Below are 24,707 nucleotides of genomic sequence, written 5' to 3' on the forward strand. Positions count from 1 at the left end.
GTTGCATGTAATACCAAATAATTGTTTCAAAGATATAAAATCAAAGGTAATAAATAAATCATTCTGGGTGGTGCACACACAGATGTATTTGTATAGTATAATGAGAGAATATGCCAAATGAAATAGATTCTTGTTCCCCTTGGCTACCCCAAAGACCACTAACAGGTCATGTTTTTTAAACTTTGAGGCACTTGTTCCTAGGAAGTTCATCAGATGCAGCATGCAAGGAAGACACTAACCGTGTCAAATGTGATTCTTTGAAGAGATCTAGAAAACATGACCTGTTAGTTCTCTCTGAGGACTCGGTGTTGGTATAGATGCTGTTATTTTACACACATTATTGGGTACTGATTTTTGCACCTGCCAGGGTATTTGCGTTTCCTGGATTCAGTTATCTGGTTGAATATTTCAGCAAATGCATATTAAAAACTGCTGTTTTTCCAATGTGCAATGTTAGTTAAGTGAAGTTTTTTTTTAAAAGTGATAAAAAAAGTCTCCGCTTTCGCTTTACTCTAGTCCTGCCAGCAGATACATCAAGTAGCCTATGCAACATTTATTGTATTTGTCAGGTGTTTAGGAGGCCACTGGGAGCTCTAATTAATGTCAGTTAGGAAGATACATTGTTCAATGGGAAGCAGCTTGCCAAGTTGTTCATTTTCCTATAATCCAGATAGTCTCTAGTCTTCAGGGAAATATTCAGAATTAAAAGTTACACTGCATGCTGTTGTCTTTACAACATCCAGCTCATCAAGCAAAACTCTCATGCAAATTTTAATTTGCCCTTGAGCATAATTTAGAAACCATAATCATTGAGGTTTTACACAGCAGAGATAGGCACAAGGAGACTGGATTAATTTTACACGCTCCTATTCAAACAACCTCATGACTTTTATATGTTATGAACTGTGTTACTTTTGCGGAAGCCTATATGCAGCTTGGTGTAATTGTACATGTCATTATAGCTGCTGAATATCTTCTAACAGAAGATTTTTTTTTTCGAATTAGATGCACATGGTGCATCTACTGCATCCCCTATACTTCATACCCATCATCTAGTTTGAATTTATTTCCTTTTTAAGTAAGGAAACTGGCCTGCCCTTTAATTTTAAGCAAAAAAAAATTCTAGAGTTTACTCAGTATTGTTTTCATTAGTCCCCAAAGAAGAGCACACTTGGCCTGACATATAGAGTTGTCGCCTACCACATGATGACACTAAAGATATATGATATGACTGACAGTGTAGCTGATATGCTTTGTCTTCCCCAGACAAAACAGATGGTATTGTTCTATTATCATCCACAGTTATTTTAATGTACTGTGTCCATCTGTGTTAAGATATATTACATGGTTCCATGGAATTTACAGTTCACTCCTGCAGTAACTCGATTTCACTGTTTGGTCTCCAGAGATTTTGCAAAATGTCAAGCTGTAGCTTAAAAAGAAAAGTGAAATCTACTGGAAAGTAATACTTGTGACCATTTCATGTCTGAGCAGTTTTGCGTTGTTCAAAGCCTAGGTGGTGTTACAAACACAGCAAGTCTGCCCAGACCACTTTCAGCTCTTCAACAGGGACAAACAAACTTTAAAATGGACATCCATCAATCACAGCATTTTTCATAAGATATTTTTATGTTTATAATTTTGTTTCTTTTATTTCATGCACTACTGTATTAAAGTAGACAACTAAATTTTTTTGTGGGGGAAGGGGGTGGTGTTTCAGGTGTTCTTTTCTACAACCTTTCTGGAAGTCTTGAAACTAACATCTTGATGGATCTTTAGCAAGTCATTCAGTTCTAGTAAAATGTACATTTTTTATGTTTAGTACCATTTATTAAACCCTTTTGTGGATATTTTTAGTTATCTTTTAGTAACCATGTTTCTAATACTTTTTTGCATATATTATTCTGAATTATTTTTTTGTCTTAAAAGAAATTAGTGTGACATGCAAGTGCGCAGATACATCAAGGGGCCCATAGAGGTGAGATAGAAGTTGGTAGACAGGACTTACATCATTGTTTGTGAGGATGACTTGAAACAAGGGAAAAACTTGTTGCCTTGTTTCATTGGCTGAATGTGCAGAAACACTATCCTCATCTTGAGAGATTAGCAAGGAAAATTTGATCTGTCAGCAGCCCAAACAAATACCCTTCTATAGTAGCAAGGAATAAGCATTGTGTGGGGTTCTAGAACCTTTCTTGACATTGTGATTTCCAGGAGAAACTGATTTTGTTTTTTGTAATTTCATGATACCAGCAAAACATATACTGCAACATATACATTAAACAGTTCTGCATTCTGTTTAATGCTTGTACAGCCCAACATTTTTTATCTATGCACGGCTCTATAGCACCAAGGTGGGGTAACATTGGTGCTATACAGCTGTGCATGGATAAAAAAAGAGAAATCTGTTGGCTGTGTACCTGTGTGTCAGGGCTGCCTAACTTCAGTCCACAGGGAACTCAAACAAGCCTAGAGTCATTTTCTGACTAAGTTTACTGTTGCCTGTATATGAGAATCCTGGCCTTCAAGGACTGGATTTGGACATACCCGCTGTATACATTTTATGGTTTGTTATAAGATTTAACAAGCAGTGTAAACTGTTATAAAGGCTACGCAGTATTAAACACAGAGTTTATTCCCTCAGAACATAACATTATAGAATTCAGCTCCTTCACTTTTTTTAAGGCTGTGGTGCACTATACATTGGATTGTCATGGCAGACTGCCATGTGATGTCTGTGGACACCTATATCCTTATAGAACAGCATTCTGCTGGTGAAGGCATTTTATATTTTAAGCATCTTATGCCATACACATTTCTCAAATTAGATAAATGACTGCAAACATTTAATATATTATACCAAAGAATGGCACCAGGCAAACATGAAGTTAAGGACCCAAATGTATAGCAATACAACTCTCTGCACCCATTCCTTTCCCCCTTTTAATTGGGACCCTGGGAAATTTGCCCTACCTGAAACTGTCCTTGATTGTACTGTATTGTGTAATTAGTATATACCATATATACTTTAAAAAAGTTAGACATATATGTCAAATTTGTTGTCACATACCTCTCAAGTAAAATCAAAGCTCTCCATGGCATCCAACAACAGTTAACACTGGACATTTTATTGCTAGCCGTGGTGGGGAAAGAGAATGCTTCCTTAGTGAGTATCCATGGATCAGGATGCTCCTTTGCAGAGACGCTGCCTCTTTGCCCTGAATGGTAATAGTGTCTGTTAAATCAAACCAGTATCTGGTTCTGTGGTGAAAATGTCAAGCACTGGCTGAACATAATATTAATAATCTGTCCACTGCATGTGCAACACTGGTACTTGGGATTCAGAGCTTGCTGTTCAAGGAACTCATTAGCTTAGAGTAATAAATTTGGCAAAAGCTTGAATTAATGACGAGGAAGAGTGATTATTATCATGTATTAAAATTATGTGCTGAAAAATTACAGTAATGTTCCTCTTTAAATAATCTGTTGTTGTTTATTCAAATTATATACTGTGGTTCAAATTGTAGAACTTTTACAATTTTATACAGCCAACCTAATAATTTGCAGTTTACAGCCTTTCTATAGTTTTTGTTACCTCAGGCTGCAAAATTCCTAAGTTGACTAACCGTGCATATAGGTATCACCAGAGAAATGTATAGTTGTTCTGCTTCGGCAGTCTTATAAAGACTTACCCTGGAGGCCTCCCTATAAAGCCGATTGACTACTGTCCTGCAGTGAGCACAGCAGACGAGAGAAAGAGGAAAATTTAGATTAATGGCCTAGGGATTCATTGAGGAGTGTCCCATCTGTTCTGCATCACATGGACTATTGTATAGATTCCTTGGTGAAGAATAAGTAAGTTAATACTGCCAAGAAGTATAATCTATGTTATTTATTGCATACTCATTGAGATTTGTTGTGTTTTGGAAAATTGTTTAGCACAATATTCCAATTTTCATAGTTTTTTCCAGTTTTCAAGGCATAGGCAGCCAATCCAGGAAGGCTATGTCCAGGCTGGTGGTGAGGTTGCGGAATGGTTACTCAGTGAGACATTACATGTAGTGTCTCACTCGCAGCAGCCCAACAGAGAATGAATGGTGGAAGCAGTGCAGAGCGGCCCAGCACTATTCACTGCCAACTGCTGTCAAATGTATTTTTCAAGAACCAGAGTAGAGATTGGGTTGGCCGATCAACTGGGAATCAGGAAAAATGCTCACTGTTTACCATACAGCCCTACCCCAGTGTATCAAATAAATGACCCTTGATTAAAAAAAATACTGTTCATAAAACCTGTGAGTTTTCCACTGTCATACATATGTAGACAAAAAAAGAACTATTAATAAATATGTGTATATATATATATATATATATATACACACACACACACTATTTTTGTAGTGTAGTGGAATTGGCCAACATAGGCAATGTAGGGCTAATGTGGTCTCTCAATCCCAATCTTTGTTTAACAGGGTGGGTATAGATGAAAAACTATTATGGTTGTTTGACTCAGGAGATCAACTGATTTCAAAATTCTGTCAGTTTTATCAAGTAGCCACTTGAAGTCATTAAAAAAGTTTTGCAGTTTTTACTTCCACACTAAACCAAAGTTTAATCTTTATTTTAGAAGCAATACATTAGTATGCATTTTGTAGCTTTAAGGGAGTTTTTTTAAATGCCTTGCTAAAATGCTTTGAGGTGTTCCTAGGTACAGGGTATGGAAAGGGTATACATCTTGTCCATATGTGACAGTGATTGGTGTCTGACCAGGCTCAACCTGGTCTTTAAAAAGCCCGTTGGCACAAAGATTCTATAAAGCTGCAGGTAAGGTCCAGCACTTTTTAATACATAATTTGAAAGCTTTTATTTAATTTGCAATTTTTAAACTGTATTGGGTTACTTATATTAATAACAAACAAAATGTAGCTTGTATATAGTGACAAAAATCTTGTACGAAAGGTCTTGACTATTTATTAAAAATCATGTTTGGACTATTCTTTACTAATATGACTCTCAGTCAATTCAGAATATGCTTAGTGACCATTGTGGCCTAGCTACAGCTTACTTTGAAGTTCACTTTTATGGACATCCCTCCCTTTTAATAGATTCATTCATCATTGATAAATACTTCGATAACCCTCTCCTGAAAATGTCTGCTATGTGGGCCTGATGGGTGATACACAAATTTTATAAATGGTATTTTTATATACACAAAATATTATTTATTACTATTGACTCTTACTTCAAATTGAGTATAGTGCCATCCATAGAAATAAATTGGAAGATGGAGTTCAATTGCTATGTTAGGTTCAGATTAATAGCACCTTTCAAAATTTTGTAAAGGCATTATTGACCTTGTTCACTATGTCTCACTTTTCTCCTAATATAGAACTGCAGGAAATCCCCACACAAACACACACACACACACACAAACACACACACACACACACACACACACACACACACACATATATTTGCAACATATCTGTCAATAGAACAACATATTTTATTTATCTATATCTATCTATATCTAGAAGTACTCTAGCTCATGATTTAAAGCAATTATCATTTATCAGTACTGACCTCTTGTAAACCGTTAATGTCTTTGCCATTAAGTACAACTGATTAAATAGAGATTGGTGAGAGCTCATGAAGATAAATTGTTAAGCGTCTCACTATTTCCTATACATATGTTTTTCTCTGTTAAAATGAATGCATACTGTCGTTTATCAGTGACTGCATAATGTACACAGAAAAACTAGAATCTCCCAGCTATGTCTGTAGCAATTATTTCCATGCTCTTCATTAACTGGTAAAAGGCTCTCACATTTGCTTATCCATAGTTTAGAGTTGTCTAAAGCCATAGTATTCATATTTATGAAGATACTGTTGCACGGTAGTTGTATTATTATTTGTTTTGTCATTACTGGGCCTTTACTCGAGCGAACATTGCCATTTCATTTTTTTTTTCTTGTGGAATACTAAAGGTTGAAGAAGTGTAACATTTCTTGTCTGTTTTTTTAGAAAATAAAAAATAAAAAAAAACTTTCAAATTCAGTCAGTAATGCTTTTGTTGTCCATAAAATGGTTTACATACCAAATACGTGAGACAACAATGGAAATATATTTCCAGTTCTACAAACCTTCAATAGTATTTTAAATCAAAATAATTCTTGCTGTATTTATGTATCCTACAGTAAAATAGAACCAAACCTCTTATTGAAACAGAATTGATTGACGTAGGCAGACATTCAAGCGTAATACAGCATTAAAGAATAATAAACTTGGCATTGTATTAAGGAAAACATTGGATTATATAACTAGCATAGATTTAAAATCAAGTTGTGCAATAAAATGTTTGGATGAAAAAAATTACCTTGGGATTTTCAATTTTTTTGCCAAGACTTGCTGTTGTAAATTTAGGCCTGAAAGATCATTTATTGTTTATTTATTCAGTCCTACTCCTAGCCAACATATTCAGATCAAACCTAAAAAATAGTAAATTATATTTATGTTACCTATGTAGGGAATAATTCAAATAGTGCACAAAGCATGATTAGTTTAATAGGAATCACTTGTTTTCCCTGTTAATGACCTCATGATGACTAATACCACTGAAAACGTTTTACCAGCTGTGACACTAAAGAAGGACTCTGCAGGAAGTTTTGAATATATAGAGAAAATACTTGAGTGCCACGCAGGAAATGTGGTGAACTCCACATAAGCAGTTTGAGCAAACCTTTCTGGATTCATTTTAAAATATCTAACCTAAATTGAAAGCTCATTGGTGTGTGTGTGTGTGTGTGTGTGTGATTTGCAATTTATGCACCGCAGACCATGCAACTTAGCCCATCAGACCACTGATGAAACCGAGTGCTATATCTTCGGAACAAAAAGTTTGGAGTTTACAGTAATGTTTGTTTAAATCCCTGCAGTATACATCAATTAATCAATGGTATTTTTTTTTTACACTTTAAAAGGATCTGCTACTAATGTCTTTGTCTAAGATAGCAGATGTCATATAACATCTTCACAGTACAGGTGTGCTTGAAGAGAAAATCTTAACCCATCCACACCCTTCTCTATTTCTTTTGAAAAATCCCATCCCATCCCCAGAAATAGGGTTAGGATTCTGTACCCACACACCTCTACTTAACAGATCTTGTGAAGAGCATTCTTTGAAGGGTCAGAGCTGTTTTGGAAGCACAAGGGGGACTTACACTATTTGGCAGATCATTATGTGATGGCTTATCAGCATATGTTCTAATTGTTTCCCTCCAAAGTTAGTTCATAACATTTTACATTAAAAAAGTTAGATGTTAGGAAGTATTTAGAATGTGTTTGCCTAATGCCCTACCTTCCAAAATATGTTAGAAGAAATCCTACTGTCACAATGACTTATCACAAGTTTATTACCACACCATGTAAATATTTAAAGAATTGCATTATCTGCTTTTTATATTACTGTCAAGGGAGTATACACCAAAGGTGCTTAAAAAATAGCAGACACAATACAGTAAACAATACCAAGTAGTTTGTGCTTTTTATATATCAATGATTTCAGTATTTTCTTTCCTAATAAAGTCAAATATACATAATATATACAATACCTTACAGAAGCATTGACTTAGTTTTCTAGCATTTCTATCATCATTTATTTCTAAGACTGGATTGTATTCTTCTGAATGACTTCTGCCACCACTTGCACAGACCAGTCTAGGACTAAGTAAGACTGAGTGCACTTGTGCAGTAGAAGCAGAGCCAGCTGGGACTGGAGAGTGGTGTGGTGGTGACAAGCTGGACTTCATTATCTTCTGTACTTCTGTGCTTCTGGAACGGTGTATACATATATATATATATATATATATATATATACCGGTATATATATAAATATATATAATTGTATACCAGAGTTTATCTATGGTTGCAAACAGTGCTAATGAAATCAATATGTTCTGAATTTAAATGTTAATAGTAGTTAAAATTTGTATATGTATCACAATTCAATATTGGGAAAATTTGTGTGTGTACCACTGACATAGCCTGACATATAAAAATATATATATATATATATGCGCGGAAAAAAAAAAAGTGCTTCTGCTGGAAATGTTTTTGATGTGCCATGTACATCATGAAAAACAATGGGTAGTGTGCTCTTTTTTTCTCCTAGCCCTTCTCTTTTTTCCCTAGCTAGGTTTTAATAAGGTTCATTACCTTAATATATATATATCACAAATTCTTCACTTTACCATAGTGCCTTTTCAACAAATAAAAAACTTGCCTAGCTAAATATTCGCCGTGCATCTCACAATAAAACAAACATTACTTAATTTTATCAATAGCAGAACATAACAAGCATCTGAGTTTTAACTGTATTATCTAGTGTTCCTGAAAGTGATCAGTGATACATTTCCCCCCTGGCTTTCAATTCTACAATTGTTTTATTGGATTAGCTGAGAAGTGGAAATAAAATGGATTTAGAATCAAAGTACCTCTTATCCAGAATCAATCTGGATTGCATTGCAATTCATATGCTGGGAGTATTTGTGTATCTGTTGACTGCAGTGAGCCTTTGGCAGTTTTTAGGGTTTGTAGGACTATAGGGACAACAGCACAGAGGACGATTCAGAAAACTATTTTAACATGCTCTTTGTTTTGTAGTGAGATAGAGATATTTGCTTTAGGCCTGTTGTGAACCAAGTCTTAAGTTTTGAAGTAGCTATTATTTATTTTTTTTGTGTTTAGCTTTTCCACGAATGAACTAATACTGTTTATACATGATCCAATTTTTTGTTTGCAATACTGTCAAGATTTACATTTTCCTATTGAATGCAATTTTTGTCTCTTTCCATATTATAACTAACTTCTCTGCATCAAATGCTCAGACATGAAATGTTCCTATTATATATAGTTTACAATCCAATTTACAGTGCCGTAGGCTGTGCTGTGGGGTAATTGTTTTATTCCAAGTTTTTAAAAAATAGACATAGAAAGCAAGCCAAGATTTTTCTAGTAAAAATGCATTTCTTTGAGTTTAATTATGGAAAATTTTAAAGCGTAACCCTTCAAAGACAAAGGGTTTAATCACCATCGTTTCTTTTGCTTGCAGTCCATCCATATCCCTATTTTGAAATTCCTAATTCATGTGATATGATTTTCGGATTGAGCTAAGATGCAGCTAAGATGGTTTTAGCACTTAATTCTAATATGAAATATTTTTTAAATAATTAAATAATTACCTAATTAATTAGGTTGGAATGGACTATCAAAATATTTACTGTGTATTCTTTTTATGGAGAGAATACTGCATTGTTTTATCTGTCTAACAATCTATAAAACTCAGTTTTAGTTGTTTCCTGATCAGCTCTGCTGGTTCTTACTCACACCAGTATCTTACATGCCTCATTGGTTCCCTTGGCTTTGTGACTTTTTTTTTCCCAGATCCCTGCCAGCGGCATACTGCAGTTTTGGCCAGTCTGGTAAAGGAAGGCCATAGTGCATCTTTTCACAAGTAATCATGAATCTATAATTACAGCACATTGATTTTATGAGTGATTCTAGATAAAAAGTAGACAGATGTAAACAGATAAAAGATACCTGCCTGACCCAGACAGCTTAAGCAACCATCAGTTCATTTTGTTGGTTAATAACATACATGACACTTTGTGCTTTCATCTCCTAACAGCAGTCAATACACTTGGTATGTTTCGTGTGGAATCCGAGAACAGTCTGTTCATTTGTTGTAGGGGAAATGCCTGTGTTGCTATCAAGGAGAAAAGAATATTGAAAGAGGTTCAGTGAGGCTTGTCGGACGCTAATGCTGTTGTCATTTGAGAAGTAACAGAGCACATACTTATGGAGTCCGGGAAAATTCTCCTAGTTTCAATGTTTGAATTTGCTTTATTTTGCTCACTCTATTTAGCTGCATGATTCCTGCTTCTTTAATGTACAAGCTCATTTAGGACTGCAGGTGCTCAAAGGAATAATTCATTAAAGGGCAATTATTATGAGTTGCAGTTGAAGTTTTCTCTGTGCAGTTTGATAGCTAGAGAAAAATAGAGGACAAGTAAGGTGCTATATTTTGTACCTCTTCAAATTGACTGTAACAAATTAGATCCCAATTTAAGAACTATATACATTTTAATACCCAAATGTTTGACACTAGATGAAAGGTCTTCATGTATCATTTTGCTACAATAAATGACCTGCAATTATACTTCTGCTCAGTTTAAAAAGATCACTGGTTTGAATGTCTTCAAAGGTTTCAGCCTTGCCAAATAGCGCACAACATATTGCAGACTATTCATTTATGGCTAATAGTCTACATATTGCAGACTATTCATTTATGGCTAATAGTCTACCTAAAAGATTTACCTTTTACTGTTTATGATTTCCTGCATGGTAATATTTTACACAATATAGTATTGTACAGCTTTGATTAACAGACATGCAATGATTATCGCTTCTCATCAGCCATGTTCATATATTGTTTTACTTTATTATCTAAATACTATTATACTTTACTGTAATTAATATATATATATATATATATATATATATATATATATACACACTCTGTACAATAACCCTGGGTTTTAAAATGTATACATTTTTCATTACAGTAAGTGTTTAGAACTGTGCACAAATGTGTTTATTGCTGTATATGCTATGTCTTCTTGAGTTTTATGCAAGCAGATTTGTAACTGATAATGTGGGATGTATGCACACAGCAATATCATTATATGCATTATATCATATGCATTGAGCAGAGTTATGAGTTATGAGTTCAGATAGTAACTCAATATTATTGTAAATGTACACTTTACCAGACATAAACACAATTTCTACTGAAACAGTTCTCTTGTCTTATTGTGTGTGCATCAGGCACCATGCAGTGGTTTGTGCTCTGAGACTTCTGTTTCACTGTCTGAAATACAAGCCAGTGGGTTTCACACCCTTCAGTGCCACTTCAGAAACCAGGAGGTGGAATATTATTTAATATGCACACCCTGAGATCAACCCAATTCTAATTATGCATTGATATGATCACTGAAATTATTCATATTCCTGGTCCACTGCATGCAGAAGAGTGTAGTTTTAAAGAAGGAATTTACACAGAATGGCTACAGTCAGAGGATTCCTCACAATACCGCAAAATGAAATTTGGAGAAATATGGTCCAACCTGCCAAGTGTGTAAGGTCCACTTGGGATAATACTTAACTGATTCAGAAATCTTTGTTCCGAGAAGGTTCATACTTCTCATACTCTTCATATTCTTCATACTCCACATTCATGCAGTGGGCCTTTAGGTGAAGAGAGAGATTGCTGGATTAGAGATAAAGTTAAATATTATCCCAGATAGTGTAAATGTGGATGGGGGTGGATTTTTAAAGTAACCTAACCGCAAAGTCTCATTCCCCCTGTAAAAGCTTGGCACTTTTGTTTTTTCACATACCTTCTCCTAGGAGACAGAATATTTACATTTGCAACTGTGCATTTACCACAGGGACTTCTTTGACCTTTATTTTTGGTGGAGCAGTTGTGAGCTGGGTGTCAACACTCTGTGTTGGTAATCCTATAGGAGAAGGATCACCAGATATTTATGAATAGAAATCTGCATCAAAAGAATGTGTAAATAGTGCTGTATACCATTGCTAAACTCTCCTTTTTAATTTCTATTTACCTTGCTGTAATGCTGATTGAAACACTTCAATACTCCTTAGTCATGGAGCCTGAACAAGTATGAGGAGTCTGGAGTTCTTACTCAACTCTGACTTTACTATTTTCATTCTGGTTCCAAGTCAGTGAATATGAAAGTCCGAGGTCAGAAAACATCGGACAAACTGTTTGAGGATCCATTCAATCATGGCTGCCAGTCATTTTAAGCTTCCTGTAAAGAGTAAAAAAAGATTATTTTAGTATTATGAGTACAATTAAAGGGGCTTGTATGACAGTCTAAACAAGTAGCAAACCCAGTAACTATGTAAAACAAAAGCCTTTTAATTTAAACAGAAACTATCTTGCCTCTTCTGAGCCAATTCTTCCTTCATATATGCTTTGCAATCAAGAAAAGAACTAGATCTGGCTGATTGACAAAGTTGTGTTTCCCTGCAAAATTTTGATTCTATGGAGTGCAAGCAGACACATCCTACATGAGAGTGGCAACACTTCTTTGAATTCAGGAACAATGCAGCATTGTTGCTAAACCATGACAGGAGGTTACATTAAGTGGGTTATACTGATGCCCTTAACAGGTATCTGTGGAACTTTGTAGAGAAATTGTTAGTACTTTTATATTTGAGTTTAGCATCACATATTTTTATTGGGAGATCGTAGTTCTACTTTAGAAACATGAAATTGTGTTGATTTAAAACAGCTGTCTATTGAATATATTATAGTTACTGAACAACTAAAAATTGTTTATAATTAAATAAATTTCTGCTGTTGATGCTGATAAATACTGAATTGTTTTAATGCATTTACATGACAGTCTCTGCAAACAAGTAGTCATAGGGTTCTATTTATAGGCTCACAGCAGATTGATTTGTAAGTGTGTAGTATATTGTTTGCTTCACAACAGGAATTTATCTTTAATTCTTGTTCTCCTAAATTATAAAACAGTGAGTTGCCGTCATCCATGAACAGAAAACTGAATAGAGCTAAACGTGAATTGGCTGACATGGTACACCAGCCAAGCACATCTGATGTCTGTATTATGCTAACATTTATGTAAAACCTTAGGAAAAGAAAATAAATAAACAATACTGTTCGCAGAAATTAATACTGTATTTCACACAATATTTTATTTTAAAGCCTACCTATCATTAAAATTGTCACAGTGTTGCCAAATCACAGTGATAAAAAATAAAATAACACCCTTGCAAGCATAAAATATTTTTTTTATGAATCTCATACATAGCATTTGTAGTCTAGCTCATATGGTCTCTGGTTTGAAACCACAATCTGGTCCTATTTCAGCGGGATACGTGGATCAACAAGGAACACGGGACACAGTTATGGCTTCCACTATATTTATAGTTATTATAAGCTAAAAAACGCCCACACCCTAAAAAGTTGATATTTATTTTTAATATATTTAAGCATACTAATTAATGTATTTGTATGTTTCACACACACACCTAAGCTAGGATACATTAAACCACTAACATTAACCCCTTAGCACAAGTTCTCAAAATCTGTGCACCATCAGGTGTAGGATCAGGGCTTACTAAATTTAGTTTGGACAAGTATCAAGAAACAAAACTGGACTGACTTGTATGTATACTGGTATGGAGATCTCAGCTCAGCCTATCCTCTACTATTGTTAATGCATATTAGCCTGGGCTAGATGTTTTATAAGCTGCAGTCCCTATCTATTCCTTGTAGTCTTAACTTTTTGTACATGAAAAAGTCTATCCACTGTGCTACATAAATTGATAGATGTTTTATGCTTTAATGCAAATTTAAATTGATGTTCATGTATGGCATCATTAGTTTAATTTTACAATTATATGTGTTTTTTTCACCAGTGTAATTTTAGATGTATCACAAAACGTTCTATTTACGCATTCTCTAAAAAGGGCAACCATTGTATGTTTAAGATGTAAAATGTATCTTAACCCCAATTATATTTTTTGTTTTTTTGTTTTGAATAGAGTAGGAAAGGATTAGAACCTAGAACTCCGGTCAGGTTTTACTTCCATCAGAGACTATTAAAGAGATTCCTTCACTTTCTTCTTTCAACCAGAGTTCACAAGGAAGTAAAAAATGCTTTTCTTATCCTAAATAGATGGTTTTAGAAACCCCTGTCAGCTGTTTATCATCATCTGTGTCCCAGGTGCAGATTTTCATTCACTTTCTGTCTAATATATGATTGTCTTTAGAACAAAAAGCAAAGTAAAATCACTCCAATGAAGCCCTGGATTGCAGTAAAACATAACAGGATTTCTAACCTTTCTACATTCTGTCCAAAACTAAGAAGAAACAAAAGCCATGATAAAGCTCTGCAGTTGCCACAGTGCTGCTTGTGTGACCAGCTATAACAGGGTGCTTGAAAGATTGGATAGAGTACTGACATAAGCACACTGGGAATCATCCCTTGAATGTACCAGTTTTAGTAAACTGTTTACCAACCGATTTAGTTCCTTTTTAAAAGATTTCTGCACTGAGAAGATACAGAGATGGCTTTTGCTCACCCTTTTAGACAATATTAGTTTCCTAGTTGTTATTAGCACCCAGTGACTTTATTGCTATAAGTCGCATGAAGCTGGAACAAGTGTACAAATTAGGACTTCTCAGTCTTTTCAATCTGGATTCCTGCTCAGTCACTTAGAAAATATTTTAATAAGGCAAAAAACATATTTAGAAGGAGGTTGGTAATATAAGCCCTTGTTAAATTAATTTGCTGAAGACAACTTTATGACATAGATCCAATACAGGGGTAAATATTTTCTTCTGAAAAGAGTGGGGAAAGGTTGGATTTAGCTTTTAAAATAGTCTGCTTTCCAGTTTAGATTTTTGTGTCATGTCATATGCCCTATACACAAAACAGAAAGGAGAAATAAACTTTCTAAATAGGACACAAACAGCAATGTAAAATTCTTTTTTGGAAAGGTCGAAAAGAGTTTTAAAGTCATTCAGTTTCCTATCACTGTATTTGGACCTTTGGAGAGCAAAAAAAAAGAAGTTAATGTCATAATTTGTACACGTAGTTTATATTACTTCTTTCTGAAGGCTTCTTGCTCCTAGTTTGTTTTTGGTTCCTCGATTCTTTGTCACGTGTCCATTCCTTGTTATCATAACCTATTAATAGTTTAAAATAATTAGACTTTGGAAACCTTGTTGCTTCAAATGTTTTTCATAAATCTTTTACCATAAAAGCTTTTACCATATTCTAGCCTATGTTACCTAGAGGATAGTTGCTGTGTGGTTAGTTACATGTATAACACCTTAACTTTTAAAATGCCCACTTGATTTTGAATGTTGTCTGGGCTAAAGGTCAGAACACCCATGGCGCCTCAACTATTTTTCTGATAAGGAAGAATGGTATTTGTCCTACTGATAAAGGCCAAGATTGATACAGATGGTTTCCACATAGGCCAACAAGAAGAACTTGGCAGTGATGAATTGGCCAAGGAAAGATGGAACATTTATGTGCTTCCTACCAGTGGGTGTCCTTCTTTGGAATTCCAAGATAGATTCCCATGTCACTGCCTAAAACAGCATTGCAGCACATGAGCTTATCATAAATAAAACAAAACGGATTGGGTGTTATTTAGAGAAACCACAGGCTGCTTGTAGGTTCATTGACATTGATGGTTTATCTGACAGACGTTGCCTAGTGAACTTTTTTACTTGCTTTTGGGGAAAAGGAGAGAATTAAGAAAAGCATGCTTATAGTGACCTCCAAAAGTAATGTATACAAAAGCCCCAAATAATTTTACCAAAATTTACTAATTTAAAGTGAGATTATATTCTATTTTTGTAGTTCCCCTCCCAGTGTTTGTGCTTATTGTTTCCTCCAATTTCTTTTTGGAAAATTTGATGATGGCGACTGAATTGTGTGCTCTAACAGGAGCGGAATGCCACAGGGGGACGCTGTTCTTCTGATTTCTTTGATTCTGTTTAAGGTTGGTATTACCTGGCCCTCTGGGTGCCTATAACTTCATGCAACAATTTCAATGTTTTTGTTGTCAGTAGCAACAGTACCCAATATTTTGGATGAGGCTTGCATTGCTAAATTCTCCTTTGAAAATGCAAAAACAAACTTGCTTAAGGTATGAACGTAAAGGTTTTTTTTTTTAATCAATTGGTAAAGTGTTGAAACCTCTTGTTGGGTTTGTATTTTTGTATTATTGCCTTTAGACCAGGTCTAAAAATAAGGAAAATTTGAAATTTTACAGTTTTCTCTAGACAGAATGTATAAGGAAAATTTAGGAGAAACCTGTCCCAGTGTCATTTGTCAAGAAGAGATTCCTTCTGTATCTCTATAACACAAATTTCTTAGATATACATATACTTATACTATAAATTTATAATTCACGAATTCTAACTTCCTTTGACTTGCTGCATACTGCCCTCCTTTCAGATTTCCTGGTTTTTCCACAAATAAGACTTGTATTTACCTAAAGAAAGCGATATCACATTTTATACATGTTAAAATATATGTTTTGCAATTGCCTAACATTGATAATCAGCTCAATGGACTTCCATGCTTTAAAAAAAAAAAACAGAAGAAAAAAAAAACAAGCAAAGATTGAATGTTTGTGAGCTGCTGATAAACATTTGCTTAAAAGATTGGCATTTTTATCCTTGCATAGTTATTGCTGGCTGTATGGCTAAGCAGAGAATAACCTTAGACTTGGCTTGAGTTTAAATTAGTATGCAGTGAAGAGTTGGCCATCTGTCCAAGAATCAAGACTCTTCACTCTCTTGCTACCATGACAATAAAAATGTAGATTAGTTTGTGATGTTTGAAAATAAATTTAAGTTGCTACAACTTTGTACAAGACTAAAATTTTTACATAAGACATTCATATGGCAAATTGTACTTGGCAAAGAATTAGTGTAGTCATCATTAACTAGCATCCAACCGTAGATAATCTTTTTGTGCATTGCTAAAGTATATTTGTTTACCTGCAGTTTTGGTTAAAATAAAGCACTAAAATGAATCTTGCCTTATAAAGTAAAATTTATTGCTATAGAATACAAAATGCTAAATCCATGAAAATTACATAGCTGTTTTGGGTTTAAATCTGTGTCCCTTTTTGTAATTTGTACAGTAATAACCCAACAAATGACATCATTTGACTTTTACTTTGCTTTTGCAAATGCAGCAATCATTTGTTGTAAAACTTTGTTGTTGAATTTACCATATAACTGTAAATATAACAAATAGTATTTCTTTTTACTCTGTGCACAGGACATTTGAGGATGTGTAACCTATTGCTATACAGTTGATAAGCGTCTAATGATATAATGTGGCAACACTTGGTTGTCTAATGTAAGTTTTGATTGCTGCATTTTATTTTTATTTTTTGCTGTCTGTGAGGGATATTTCCCCTTAACTTCCTCTCCGGTAATAGAAAGTAAGACGAGATTAGCGTGTGTAAGTATGTATGTGTGTCTGTGTATATATAAATATCTTTATATTTAGTCTAGCATATCTAACTAAATGAACACCTCTATATCTGCTTCCTGTAATCTGCACAGGGATCTAAGGAAGTAGACAAATAAAAGCTGGGGTATTATGCACTTGTAGACAGGAACACGGAGCTGAGAAATGGCATCAGTGTGCTGCTGTCCACCTTGTTTTTTTTTACTTTCTTTACTTTGGTCAGTATAGTATTTTTAAATAAACCAAAGAATTTCACCAAATTAAGGTTAAAATCATTATCAGGGCATAGAAAGAATAATATAAAATGAAACTCTAGATTAAACTTTATGCTTATTGCTACAACGGTTGGGGTCATTTCCTAAACCCTTTGTCTTTGTATGTTTTGTAATTGTACTGTGTATTTACATGGGAGCAGTCGTATTTGTTAGTGGCATATTCAGGTTTCACTTCTAAATGTTACTATTCTTAAAAGAAAGTATGTGTTATGATTGGTTCTCCCAATCTCTAAAGATACACCAATCAATAATGTTTTGACTTTCCAGATATGGTTTGATGTTGTGCCTAGGCCATAGGGCACAATTAAGCTAGATAGCAGGAAGGACAACTAAAGACAGGACCAGGCATTTGTCACTGTTGAGTACTAGTATTATCTATCAACTTTCATTATTTCTTTGTTTTCTTAAACAAAAGAGTAAAGTTAGAGACATTTTTAACAGAATTATAGAAAGGGTCAAGATAACAATATTCGTAGAGAATTAGAGCATTAGCTATTAAAAGTTGTGTACAATTTAAATTCCCCATTAGGGTCAGTCAAATAACTGCTTTAGCCAGAAATATATTTTGTTATTCTCATTATATTTGATGCTCCTTACATCAGAAAAAATGCATTTATTCCTATTATACACTGACTGGCCAGAATTAAGTCCCTAAGTGGACTCAGTGGAGGTCAACGGACTACCTGAATATAATGGAAGTCCAGATTTTTCATCTATAGATTTTTTAAATTCTCTGATGGCTGCGACGTATTTCAAGATGACAAAGCCAGGATTTATTGGGCTCCATTTGTGGAAGAGTGGTTTAGGGAGCATAAGACATAATTTGTACACATAGCTTGGCAACCACAGAGTCAAGACATTAATCCCATTGAGGTTCTTCAAGATGTGATAGAGATGACTTTACACAGTAATCTGTATGTCCCACCATCAACACAAGATGTTAACAAAACATCATTAATCTGTATGTCCCACCATCAACACAAGATGTTAACAAAACATTTATGCAACTTTGGATAGAAAGAAAACTTTGCTTATCGAAATTATACCAAGGCCAAAGTGTCAACTTCAAAGCTAAAGTCAGAACTAAATATTAACAAAATTATTGTGTGACTTTTTTTTTTAACCAAACCTAAGGCAGATTTTAATGTTACAATTTTCTTTTTTATTTTTTTTGTGGAAGTCTGCTTTAATACTCAAAACATTAAATAGGTTGTAGATCTTTACTTACACCTTACAGGTGCAATGTGAAAAATAAAAATCTCAAGTACACATGTTGAGGAATCAAAGTTGACATATAGACAGTTGTTTGCTGTTCTTGTACTGTACATTTAACAACCATAAACACAGGTTTAAATAAATAAACTGTGGCAGACACAGTGATATTGCAGGATGAAGATTTTCATTTTGAAATGTCTTCCTATCTGTAGTAAAGCCTGAATGTACTTGAAAAGCAATGGTGAGCTTGTTCTCAAAGCATCTTATTTTTTTGTTGTTGATTCCAGCTTGAATAAGTCTATCAAAAGGTTCTTGCTTTTCTATCCCTCTTTATATTCTTTCGTACATGTAAATGCATGTTGCTATTGAGAACAAACGCTTACTGAATGAGCTGTACGGTGATAAATTTTTCTTGTTAGGAGAAATTACATTCACTAACTTGAGCTACTTCAGCATGAAATTGAAAACGAATCATTTTGTCTTAATTTACATTCTTGATTCAATGGAAATGTGAAGTAGTCAAAAGAAGAAAAAAAAATCTGTTGCATCTGCTGGTGCAGTATAAATAAGTACATTACAGCCAGCGGCTAAGCAGGCTTCTGTTGTAAATATATTTGCTATTGTGTAGATTTTTTTCCCCCTAATTCTATTTATCTTTTTCTTGCTGGAAGTAACAAAAATATGTCATAATAGCCGCCTGTTTACACTCAAACAGCCATAAAAATAATGCTTTGTTATGTTTTAATAATTTAAAGGAATGTGCTATTTCAGGAAGATCTGAAACATTTGTTTATGTGCCTAAGGTATGTAATTGGGTATAAGAAAAATAACTTTCATGAGTTTTTTGGATTTTACATGATTTTTACACTACTAAAAATGTAATATGAATCATAATGAAGAAGATATTATTATATAACAAACAACCAATTCAGAATATTGTTCTTTTATATTTATTGAACATATTAGTTTAAGGATAATGGGGGAAAAAGTATTGGCACTCTTACATTACATATTTCAGCCAATTGCATTGTAAATGTTTGTTTCCATTTGTGTACATTTAATATTAACGTTACAATGTATTTCTTAAATGGTTTATGTTAGATCGTACTACATCAATGGAATGGAGGTCAGGATCTTCACTTGACTATTAGATTATATAGAATTTTTTCTGATTAAGTCACATTGTTGATTTATTCCTGTTTTTAAGCCATTGTGTGATCTACCAAAAAGGTAAACTTTTCTCTCATCTACCTGTAGAATGTTCCTCTGTCAGTGCTCTTCAGAGCACCATAAACATGTAACTATTATTTTAAGGCATTCCTAGTCATGTTTTTTTTGTTATGGGGTCACAATATATAATCAAGCAAAATAGAGTTTTAGGCCCTACTAATGATATATGTAGATCACGCACTACTAGGAATAGCAAAAACAGTGCCTAATATCTTTAATTTGTAACATGTGGAGCAGCCATACAGTAAGTAAAGAAAGACTTATACTTACCTAAAAAACTTTTTGGTCAGTGAAATTCACACACTTGCTTTCTGATTGTCCAGTGGATAAATGTAGTAAATGCTCTGTAAGCTTTTTTTTCATTTTTGGCCAGTTTCAACTTGTTAAACAATCTAGTAATAGGAAGTATTACCAATTGCCTCCTGTAAATATTTGCTTGGTATGTTGCCTGTATTCTGCCTTGTATTTAGGTGAAGATTGAAATAGCCAAGTGTGGGCCTTTTTCAGTCTTTATGTTAAGAAAAAATGTTTTATGGTCTGATTTTAAAATATCATTTATATACTCATTAAAACTTTTATATATCATACATTTTAAAATGTGTGTCTGTTGTACAAAAGCATAAAACTATTGTTAATGTTCATTCATATTAAGGTGAAAGGTCACTAATGAACTGAAATGGGCAATTAATTTCTAATTGTATAATTTAATGGAGATTCAACTATTATTATCAGTTTTATTGTTGTACCCTATCGGTATTTTCTTTTTTTTCCCATGTCTTTCACCTAAGCCATGCATATCTTTCCTTAATCAAATCACTAGTCTAGTGCTATGGTTCACTAGTCATAGAAGCTGCTATTTGCTTTGCATAAATTACATGAAAACACGGTGATTGATAGATGTTACATGTCGGAACGGAAGATAACTGTATCTTCTTCAGCTTACTAAAGGTCAAGCACAAGGCATAATAGAAAGTCGCAGACAACTTGGAGATAAGGTGCACCATAAACCATGTGCAGTCTCATGACCAGTTAAATATTTTATTTAAGCTATTTATTTTCCTATATCCAAAAATACAGGACAGCTAGAATGTAATAAATGTGCTGTATTATGGTATTTGAAAATACTATGCACTGTAGATTTTGTTGTACAATGTATATGGTTTGTTCATGGTCAGTAGTATCTTTTTTTCTGGTATTGAATATTTTAGGATTTTTCTCTTTTTCATGTGTTCATTTTTGTCCTAATTGTATTACTTAATATACGACTACACTTTTGAATGAGCTATCAGCAGTTCTTAATAGAGTCAACTTATTTGGTAGACACCACATAGCTTTTGCAATCAAAATGAAGTTTGCTGTCATGGAGTTATTTTATATTTTTCACGTACAGGGGGTGGGGTTCCCAATTATGACACACATACCTGCTGAAGGGCCCCTCCCAGTGCCGTGGAGGCCTTGATCTTTCATACCAACACATTCTTAAGGTTGGCTTGCTACTTCTGTGTCTCTGCCCATCTTCCTTGGCCATACACTTAAAATAATTATGCTGTCATGTGGAATAGGAACTTTTTTTTGCAGAAAAGACATGTGTAGCCTATTCCACAGCCTACCTGCCAGATTAAATGTTAGATTTTTTATTGCTGGAGTAAATTCCACACAAGTGTCCCACAACTTTATTTAGTGATATGCAATATTTAATCACTAAATGGCTGAACTTTATTGACACCTAATGTTTGGCTATTAGAGAGGATTGAGGGTAACATACACTTGTCCATCCCTCTGCAAAGAACAGGCTCCTTATCAGCCAGTCTGCACAATGAACACTTGTTCTAATGTCACCCAAAACAATGAGAAAAGATTTTGTGCAACAATAAATGAGCATCCGTACAGAGCTCTAGTTCCATGTAATGTTAGTACATTTAAGAAAATTTAGATTACTTTGTATGATTACAGTGGTTCTGCCAATTTTGTTTTGGGTACAGGGGTGCAGTTACTTATGTAATTTACCACCAAACTTCTACAGCATTTTAAACATATTTCACCATTTTAACATTACCTAAATTGCTTCTTTTCATTTATGGTATCATGAGACAATCGGGAACTCATGACATCTCTAGCATAAATTATCCATCAGCAGAATTAACTAAATTTATGATTTCTGGGATCAAGTACCATAGCAAAGATGGAGCTATATGGACTTAAGCCCTTAGGATTTACTCTAATAGTACAAATTTCTGTCCAACTTTTTATGGTGACTTATACCTAGACCTGAAGATCCAGTCACCAATGTGATAGCTTTGAGATGTAGGACATCTCTTCAAAGGTTCATTTATACAAACATTTTTGGTTGAAGTCAACTTACTAGTTTTTTGCCTAGTACATAGTCATATTAGCAAATTTAGTGGTAACTGTAGAGGACTGTTCAAAGTATTTTATCTAGCAGAGAAGGGTAGGATGCCCTATATTAAGCAGCTTGGTCAGTAGGCATAGTTTACAATGGTTTGTTGTGTTCCAGGGTTGGAGGATAGGTTAAGCCAATAGTAATATTGTCATCATCGAGTGAGGAGAAAAGAGTCAGAATTTTATTCTTCAGACTAATCCAGACTAATGCACAATTGAATAATCACATTGTGAAAAAATTGTTCCACGTTTCATTTTATGATCTTATTCTTATATATACAGCTGGCTTTTGTAGTGCAATGACTGATGTCACAATTATTTGAAGAGATCTTCAGGAATGTGGAACACTCTAAATCTTGTGATACGTTTTTGCAGTGTAACTACATATATCACACATTATGGGGTACATCCATTTACTATATATACACAGGTCAGTTTACCACTTTGACATATACCAGGTTGAATAAATTCAAACCTGAAGGAAGACTGGACAAACGAGTGTCAGTGAGATTACAAAATTAAACAAAACAAAACATTTTTTTTTTCTTTTATAGTAAATGAAATATATGGTAGTATTATACGTGTCCTACCTAAAGTGCTTTAACTTAACGTAACTTTGCAACTAATATATATATATACATTTTAGCATCCCCGTGATTTAGGAATACTCTTTAATTTTTGCATAGGCAGTCACTTGCCTGGAAGTGACTATTCCACCTAATATTCATATGTCCTTTCAGAGCTATGTTTTAAATACTTATCTGGGCCAATTACTTTGTTCTCCAGAGAAAAACCTCCAAACTGTCAAACGGTTCAGAGTGAGCCTGAAACAAAGGTCCTGTTGTATTGTGAAGATATTCATAACAACTTTTATGGGAGGCTGAAAGTGTACAAGTTCACAGTTGTAGCGATAACATGGCACTCTGCACTGTTTGGTTTGTTTATACTGGCAAAGATCGCCTGAGCTGAGACTGACAGAGTCATATAGAAATTTGCTATTTGAGCTGAAATTTACACACTTTAAGTGATGAACTAAGCAGGCTGGTGTTTTCTTTTTCTTACTCAAAAAGTGCAAGGTTACACAATGCAGACGGTTTTCATCTTTTCCCATAAATGCAGAGATTCCTAGGATATAAATGACTGAATTCATCACCAATTCATCAGGGACGCTGAGCTATGCAGTTCTGTTTACAGTGGCAGAAAGTTAATATAAATTTTCATCAGAAGGGGAAGTTTACACATATGATTCTATTTGTCCTTCATTATTAGCACCTGAGTCTAGGCTGGAACGCATAATTGTCTACAGGCACAGGCCAAATAGATGCAAGGGAAAGGCAAATAAGCACACCAAAAATAATTTTATGGTTGTCTGTTACAATTCTCTCCCTGGGATTCTTAATCTAGAAAATCAATAAACAACCGGAGTGAAACTCTTCTCTGCTTTTCAGGCATAGCTCTCAGTGAAATAACACTCGGAATGTTGCAGTCTGCTTTCACTTATTGCACTCTTTTCCACTTTAGTGCAAACAGCTGGGTTCAGTGTGCAAATGCTGAATGTTACACAAAGTCTATATTGGCAAATGGAACATTCTGATATATGTGAGTAGACTTTTATTTATTTGTCACTACTATAACACAACTTAGATTTGGGTTTTGTTTGTAAATTTGTATGTGCAATAGTTTATGTACACAGCCAGCCTATTAATAAAATAGTTATTTGTATACAAATATTACATAGTTATCTTAGTGATAGTCAGAGCTAGCATGCGAGCAGGGTTTGCGGTGGATTCAAAGGTCCAGGCTGATGTTTTTTTCCACGTGACACAATTGGCCTGATTTACAAGAGAAGATAGACTATCATGGGTGAACCTGGGTGAAACCTGGATTTGATCTGGTCCAGAATTGAAAACATTTCCCAAATAATAGCAAAGTATTTTAAAAAATACATTCCAGGTTTGCTGGATCACCCAGGTTCCCCCACCATGGTCCATATTCTCCAGTCCTGCAGAACTTTAATAAGTTAGACCTAATATGCTTAACAACTTCCAGGCATTGTCCTAGTGCTTGACAAGATTTCTTATGATATTTGCTGTGATCTGGAATCATCATAGGTTTCCTAAATCACAGGGACATGCACAGAGGCAGTTTAGACATGAACGTGCACCAAACGCAGCTTAATGACATCATTATATTACATCGACATTGTCATCTTGCAATCATGGGTGAAAGAGTGATAGTATGCTTTAGAACACTTTTACAGACTAAAGGAAATAGAGCTTTCCTTTACAATGAGTACGGAAGTGTTTCATATACTGAATTTTCACTGTTTATTGGAAATTGCCATGTTTTAATTTTTTATTTTATATTGTTTATTTTAAAGTTTGAAATGTGGCAGGACTTGTTCGTGATTGAATGGCTGAAGTCAGCAGAGCTTCAACTAAGCTTAGTGAATTTTCCCCTTCAGAGTGATAAT

The 24,707-nt window shown here is 34.3% G+C and overlaps 1 protein-coding gene and 1 long non-coding RNA gene across 8 annotated transcripts in view; one reads left to right on the top strand and one right to left on the bottom strand.

Moving 5' to 3' along the window:
* The window catches only part of FOXP2 (forkhead box P2), a 145,926-nt gene that overhangs the window by 16,310 nt on the left and 104,909 nt on the right, over positions 1–24,707 (top strand). The window lies entirely within an intron of this gene.
* Positions 11,534–24,707, bottom strand: part of LOC140324010 (uncharacterized) — a 50,386-nt gene continuing 37,212 nt past the window's right edge. Inside the window, exons 3-4 of the long non-coding RNA XR_011919471.1 lie at positions 11,682–11,888; positions 11,534–11,573 (exon numbers count right to left, since the gene is read on the bottom strand). This is a non-coding gene — a long non-coding RNA (uncharacterized lncRNA). The remainder of the gene's footprint in view (positions 11,574–11,681; positions 11,889–24,707) is intronic.

The sequence above is a fragment of the Pyxicephalus adspersus genome, chromosome 2, assembly GCF_032062135.1.
Source record: "Pyxicephalus adspersus chromosome 2, UCB_Pads_2.0, whole genome shotgun sequence".
In the NCBI taxonomy this organism is placed as follows: domain Eukaryota; kingdom Metazoa; phylum Chordata; class Amphibia; order Anura; family Pyxicephalidae; genus Pyxicephalus; species Pyxicephalus adspersus.